We start from the raw sequence: 8,189 nt of genomic DNA, 5'->3' as shown, positions 1-8,189 counted from the left end.
TGGGGGGGTGCGGCGAAAACACACCTCGAGAAGCTTGATGCGGTGCAGAGGAGGGCGGAAAGGATCATCACCGAGGAACAACCAGAGCAGCCCAGCACCCTACAGAGCTTGCAGCACAGGCGAGACGTGGCAGGACTGACAGTTTTATATAAAATACAGCAAAGGACCACAGTGCACCTGCAGCAGCTGCATCAGCCACTCCAACAAGAAGCTGTACAAACGAGAGGAGCGACCAGGACTCCCTCAGCCCTCATTACACCACGCTCCCACACCACCCACCACCAGAGACAGTTTGTGCCTCGCTACGTACGCTTATGGAACACCTTCCTAGCGGGGAACATGTGTCCGGACGACCTAAGTGTTGCCGAGTGTGGGGTGCAAAAATTTAAAGTGTGTGTGAACGAATGGTTATTTTATTTGTAATTTTATTGGAATTTAGCCTGTAATACATAACTCTTAAGAATAATTTATAGTATTTTGGGTTAGGTTTTAAGGCTGTACTCACAATGCACCTTTAACCTGTAAAATGTCCAATGTTTAAATGTAAAAAATTGTATAAATAGAGAGAGAGAGAGAGAGAGAGAGAGAGAGAGAGAGAGAGAGAGAGAGAAATTCCTGTTTCTAATTCATCAGATGAGAATATATAAGTAACAAAGTATTCAGGGTACTCTCTCTCTCTCTCTCTCTCTCTCTCTCTCTCTCTCTCTCTCTCTCTCTCTCTCTTAAAACAGCATAACAAGGGCTTATGTACTTTAACTTTTCTTTTCTCGTCCTAACTCGCTTCATTTTCCCTCTTCCCTTTCCTTTCATCCCTCTCCTCGCCCTCGTCCCCTCCATCTGTGAACTACTTTCTCTGCACTCACCACAGGCGCCTCCTGCACCAGAGGTGATCATTTAATAGTTTTTATTTCACTCCTTCTAGTTCTTCCCGGTAACATCCCTATTCCTCTCCAATTAAGCGATTCTGACACCTGTTCCCTCTCTTTCCTCTCCCTTCCCAGTCCAACACATCCTGTCCACATCTATGAAATAAGAGGGAACTGAGTTTAATGGAAGGCATCTTTCTCCAGTAAAGTGAACGTTTGGGCGACTGAGAGACTTGGAAGAGTTTGATAGCTCTCTCTCTCTCTCTCTCTCTCTCTCTCTGGTAAGAACTACATTCGTTCCCTTTGTTAAAACCCTTATACCACTTCAATACTTCTATCAGGTCTCTTCTTAACCTACGTCTCTCTAAGGAATGCAGATTGAGTTTTTTTCAGTCTCTCTTCATAAGGAATATCCGTCATTCCCTGTTTCTTTTTAGTCATCCTCCTTTGCACTGATTCCAACAGAGCTATATCCTTCCTGTAATGTGAGGACCAAAATTGTACCTCATAGTCAAGATGTGGCCTGATTACCGCCAAGTATACCTTCAGAGAGTCATAATTAGTTACTACCGCCGTTTTCCCAAGCAAATGAAAAAACGACGACAATAACTTACGCCTGACTACCGCCAAGTATAAATTCAGTATTACTTCGGGACTCCTGCTTTTAACACTTCTAAAAATGAATCACAATATTGTATTCGCCTTATTCCTGGCCTCAATACATTGCTTCCTTGTACCGAGATCGGATCTATCTTTCTCATACTTGGAACTTCCTAGTGCCACGTTATGCGTCTGTAGTTAATGGGCGTCACTATCTGGACCACTTCCTCAGACACAAATCATGTTATAGTACCTAATAGTAGCGGAGAGTTACCAGCAGAGTGGCGCAGTGGAAGCGTGCTGGGCCCATAACCCAGAGGTCCGTGGATCGAAACCACGCTCTGCTACAGTAGGACTTACTTCTTTTGTCTAGGAGTATCAGTAGCAGTAATATTGGTAGTAATATTGATAGTAGTAGTAATAGTAGTAGTAGGTATCAAGACATTTGCTCCCTAATTTTGACTAATTCTTGACTTATCTTTTAGAGAACCAGCACTCAAGTGGGCCTTTTTTTTTTTTTGTTGCCCTTGGCTGGCCTTCTCTCCAACATAAAAAGTGGTAATAGTAATTGATTGTCCCCATCACCATTAGTTTTTAGTTTTGCGGAACATTTAAACTTTTCCCTCAAAAAGCTAATATACTCCTAACTTTTTTGTTATACCATGAACCCTGTTATTGATAGGATCATTTTTATTCACCTCAAGGGAATTATTAAGTCCGGTTTCTCCACGAAGTCTGAGCAGAAGAAAATATGGCACACCAAACTCTGGGGAAAATCTGATACTGAAGAAAGGAAAAAACAAAAGAATGAAGCTAGTCGGAAAATTTTATTACGGGGCATTCATGGCGAGAAGAAAATTTCATCAAAATATTAGATAAAAGATCAAGAAGACATATCAAGGACAATATTATGTTGAGGAAAACGAAAGAAGGAGAAGTGAGGAAAAAATATAATTAGGAGGAAAAATATCTTCACTATTACAGTCAATGTCCTGAGCGGAAGAAGACTTTGCTCACATGATAACAAGCAGCCAATGTTCCCCGTCCCTATAGTCTTCCCTCTCCTCGCGCGCGCCTCCCATCAAACAAGAGCGAGGAAGCCAATTTACACATGTGGCCAGTGCAAAGTCGTGCCAGTGTATACTTGGCGCAGGACTTGTCGCTACCCGGTACCCGTGAGGAGCGTAGTGCGAGGATTTGTCTACCACACTTTACCTGAGGAAGCTGCAATTGGGACTCACAGAGGCAGCCCAGCCAGCCAAGACTAAAGCGTGTCAATTTGGAACGGAAATACAGTATTTATCTTTTCCTCTCACCAGTCCCAACACACTGAGAGAGAGAGAGAGAGAGAGAGAGAGAGAGAGAGAGTGTGTGTGTGTGTGTGTGTGTGTGTGTGTGTATCGATATTTCTGTTTGTTAGTCCCACCCGTTGACAAAAACACAATCATCATCACTACGAGCCTTCTGCCATCACTACTGCCGCCACCACCACCACCACCACCATCACATGTTCTCATCCTCCATCACCAGTCTGGTTCAGCTCACACCGAGTAATCTTCAGTTTTATTGCGTATTAGGAATCTTCGCTTTACTCTCTCTCTCTCTCTCTCTCTCTCTCTCTCTCTCTCTCTCTCTCTCTCTCTCTCTGCGATAACATTAATTACACACACACACACACACACACACACACACACACACACACAAGAGCACGAATGAGGGCATGGTTGAGTAAGTACACACGCACGCATTCGCACACACACACACACACACACACACAGGAAAGTGTGGCCATTAATGTTGTCACCTCCATAGAGGCTTTTTAATGTCAATAAAGTAGTGTAATCGTAGCCCTTGCTTGAGTACCGTGACGCGTTTCCATATTCACTGTGGTGACTATTGGGTGATTGGATTCATCAGCGCAGTGTGAGACATGTCGCAAATTTAGCTGCTTCACCAAATATTTAGCCACAAATTTGGCGAGAAGGGCGTTGACTCACACAAGAGGTCACCTGTAGTTTGAAAATAATTGTTGTATAGCAATTTTGAAAATTAGGCAAACATCAATAAATGAATAAACAGAGGACAATTAAAAGCTTGATAGTTGTGTCTACACATGTAAAGGACACTGGTGCCAGACGTGTGTGAGTGTGTGTGTGTGTGTGTGTGTGTCGGCTAAACGTGGCTCAGCTCCACCTCCTCCTGACTAATGACGGTTCAATCCTGTCTGTTTAGGGGGTGACCGGCATGACCTGACCTCTTCCCTTGGTGTATACACTGCCACAACAATAAACTTATCAATCAATCATCAATCAGATTTAAAAGGCGAGTAATGAGAGGATGGGGGACAGCGGGGGGGGGAGAGGCGGCGATCCTGCCCCCCCCCCATGGGTTTGTTCTGCTTCACTGACAGGGATAAACGTTACATACTACGCGTTAGATAGAGTGAAGGGGGTCCAGTACTGATAAGCCTATGTGTAAGTCAAGTCACTTACTTCGTCTAGGAACATTTGTAGCATGTACAACAATGATTTATCGACCTTTTAGCGACTTTTCAAGGTGGAGCTGGTGACGTAGAATATTTACATTTGGCAAAACTGCCCACCACCACCACCACCACCGCCAGTGACAGGCGACCACTTTATCACCAGACACGAGACCTACGAACACGCTCACCGCTCCACCTCCACCAACTCCCCCAGCTCCACCTGCTCAGTGAACAGGTGAGTCTAGTAATAGAGTGGAAGACAGGAACGTGATGGGACGGTAATGGGGCGGATAATTGACTAGAAAGCTGTATAACAATGCATTGAAGAGTTGACGTGACGTGTGGGGGTGAGTGGGTAGTGAAGGGTAGTGAATTAATGGTGCCACAGTGTCATTAGTGATTTCTAGTTTATTACAAGGAAGAACTGTCTTGAAAACCCGGCTAGTTGTCTTTGTGGCCTTGTGAATTTGTCGTGGTAAGAGAATAAGCGTTTTTAAGGATGTTTTTTTATGGTTCTGGTGATAGATTGTTAAATTTCTAGTTTATTAAAAGGAGAAAGACTTGAAAACCCCGCTAGTTGTCCTGTAGCCATGGAAAATTGTCACAGCGAGAGGAGAAGGCGTTTCTGAACCTGAGCCAGTGTGGAAAGCAGTATTCTTTCAGTTATAATAAGGTGTAGTGCTGCAAGATATTACATTGAACTCTCTCTTGTATAGTGAATGGCGAGAAAAAGATGGAGAGAGTCTTTGTAACAGTTAAACGTCCCAAACTGACACTTCTAGTAAACACCCTTATCACCTCTCCCTCTCTCTCCCTCTCCCTCTCCCTCTCCCTCTCCCTCTCCCTCTCCCTTTCCCTCTCCCCTCTCCCTCTCCTTCTCCCTCCTCGCCTGTCTTGAATCACTTCATTAACGAGGGCGGCTGAGGCTGAGTATTAGAGCGGGAGCCCAGGCCATTTTATTTAAGGGAACGGGGCCAAGGCAACTGACCTTACTGATCGCAGGGGAAGTCCCCAAACATCCCCAAAATGGATTGCTGCCGGGTCTCGTGTATGGCCTTACCCATGAAATCACCCATGATAATGGGTAAAATGAGACATTTATTTAAGGGAACAGCGCCAAGGCCAAATTTGGTGCCAAATCTTTCCTTTGGCTTCCCTGAATGTGAAATGACCAATGACAGCAATTTTAAGTGTGTCTTTCCCCGCGACAGCAACCCCGATACAGTGAACGAAAGTGACATTTATTTAAGGGAACAGCGCCAAGGCTAATTTTGGTGCCAAATCTTTCCTTTGGCTTTCCTGAATGTGAAATGACCAATGACAGCGATTTTAAGTGTGGCCTTGCCCGCGACAGCAACCCCGATACAGTGAACAAACTTATCCCGTATCACTGCAAGGGTTTAAAAACAGCCGCTTTTTACGATGCTATGTCTGTAATCCAGCTAATACAGGAAAAATAATAGGAAAATATACATTAATTATGGGTAAACAGAAGAATGGATGATGTAAATAATTCTCTTGCCATACATAATTTAATTCGATAGCAGGGTACAGTGGAGTCAAACTTCTTCGACTAAAATTAAGTAAAAGAAAACTACCAGTCATGTTAATTAGGTAGGACCTATCTGTCTATTTTAAGAAACGCTTTAGTATGTTACTATTCACTTGTGGTGACTACATCATCAGCTTGCATTTTATGCTTATATGAACAAAGATGTCGATGAAGTTCATCACATAAAAGGCAACAGCTTTATGAATTTGAACATTTTTTTTTAGAAGACAATGTCCATGCCATAAAATGGTCACTGAATAGTGTGTTCCTTTTATGCGCTTCTTTGTTAATGGTTGACAAACAAAACTAAATTATGTGATAATCCTTATGGTAAAGACACCCAAAACTTTCCTACCTGTAGCCACTCCTTTGACATATTACATACACTAAATCATATACAATAAGTAATGTTCACGTCCAGAATCTTCAAAGCTTTTCGTGGGGCATATACAGCGGCTGCATCTTATACTAAATAACTGGGCATCAAGCCTCTACCAGACATGTTAACATTAAAAATGGTTCATTGTTTTATCTTATACACTTTACATTTAGATAATTACTCCCACTGGTCCTCTGTTACGTGACATAAAACTTCACTGTCACTGTCTTCACTCCAGGCCTTATCGGATTCTTCAGCATCCTTTGACAACACTTTATTATCATCGTCATCATCATTTGTCTGTGTGTCTGTAATGAGTGATGGGAGAGAAGACCCTGCATACCAGTCTGGCTCCAACATACCGTTCTGATTCTCCCTCCATCCGTAGTCAGTAGGATTTTCCGTGCCAGATGGATCAGTCTGATCTGCCCTCTTCCAGTACCTTGCCACAAACTGTGCTCGTTTGATCTGATTATAAAGGACCTTCTGGCAAGGAGGTAATGAGGCACAGTTGATCTTCTTTAGTTTGGTCAAAGGTTCTTTATTATTACCATAACTCATTCGCATGAAGGCTTTGAATCTTGCTTCATTGATATTAGAAGATTTTTCACCATATAGGAAAGTAATATATCTAGTAACACCTGGAATGTCGACGTCGAGCGACGTTAGAGATCGCAGTGCTGTTACATACTCTTCATCTGCTACAATGCTTTTAAAGGGCTTCACCTTGCCTTTCCTGAAAAAGCATGGGTTAAAATCACAACCGGTTAGGGCATGGTACCCCAGAAGAGCTTCAGTGAATCCAGAATTTTCTCGTTCAAGAACATCAGCAATCTCTGAAACATTTATGTACCTCCGGTTATTCCCTGCTCCATAGTCCATGATGATGCTGATACTTTTTGTTCTTTGAACAATGCTGAGAAGAATAATTAGAACATCAGTGTCTGTGGAACGTACAAGTATGTGACCTGTGGAAATGTTCTTTGCATGGAATGCAATGAGTGTGTCGGCCTCTTCATGACAACCTTGAAAATGACTGGGTTGGAGGATTTGTAGCAAACCCAGTTCATTGTTCTTTAACTGTATGCACATTCCACCATGTGAAATATATACCCTTTTTCTTCCTATAATTGACCCATATTGGGGCTTCTTCCACTCCTGCATAATGAAGCGTGCAAACTCTTCCTTAAATGAGCAGCTTTTTAGTAGCTCTGTCCCATTTTGTCTCTGCGTCTGTTCAGAACCAGTTATGACAAAAGTCTGATGCATGCAAGAACCACGCATAGTTCGCTCACTGTCTTTTATAGATGGCGACTTGTACTTGTCAAGTACCAAGTGGATCTCTTCTCCGTAGCTGGAACAAATCTTTACTAGCAAATCCCTGGCCATGGTTGCATACGTGGACTTGTTGTGCTTGCCTAAAGTTTCGTGGAGGATGTTTCCTCCATCTATAATTGTAGCCTTAATTTGGGGGACACTGTTATGTGCAAGCACAGTCTGCTGTTTGCTTTCCAGGGCTTTTGTTAAGGTGGCCTTGTCCGTCTTCAAAGGCGTTCCGTCACTGTGTGCAAGAGATAGAGGCACTGATGTAATAGGATAACTTAGAATGTTTTTCAAGTTAAGCTTGTCATTATTCATGTCTTCAAGAGCCAAAATGCGTCCAAAACATCCCTGACCCCTTCAGCAGCCTTCATCTTTCGCAGGGTTGATTTAGCTTCGTTTACATGTATATTTTCTGCAGCAAAATTCAGCATTTTTATCCTTGCTACTGGCTTAAGAAACTGTGAGCTATCAGTTGCACACTCTTCCTCAAATTTCTCTCGCAGCCGTCTGCCACGTGACAATGTGTCAAGAAGAAACTTCTCTGTTTCTTCCTTAGTGATCTTTCCTGTTGCTAAATTGACAAGAGAAGTTGGAGCACTACTTGCAAATGGGTTGCAAGTGTTGTCAACAGTTTTGGCCAAACCATCCATGTCTTCATTGTCTCGCTTTATTCTCCATCTCCGCAGCTGCATCATTGGCTCCTCTCCCATCTGAAGGCCAGCCATTTGGCGGAGCTCTGACATGGCCATACACCACGCTGAGCGAGGCTGACTGACCACCTCCGAAAGGCGCTTTCTGAGTTTCTGAAAAATGTGATACCTTTCATGGGGGAAGCTGCATCTCTGTTCACTGTCTGTTCTAAGGCCAGGTCAACGGCACATCTGGCATATGATTTCTTTGTTCGTCGAACTGACAATGCACCGCCATCCAGAATTGCACGGGCTGTTGGATCCAGTTCTCGGAGTTTGCAGAGGAATAGAGAAC

This window comes from Portunus trituberculatus, chromosome 11 (assembly GCF_017591435.1).
Source record: "Portunus trituberculatus isolate SZX2019 chromosome 11, ASM1759143v1, whole genome shotgun sequence".
NCBI classification, from domain to species: domain Eukaryota; kingdom Metazoa; phylum Arthropoda; class Malacostraca; order Decapoda; family Portunidae; genus Portunus; species Portunus trituberculatus.
The sequence above is the reverse complement of the archived record's forward strand: the minus strand, read 5'-3'. Positions refer to the sequence as shown.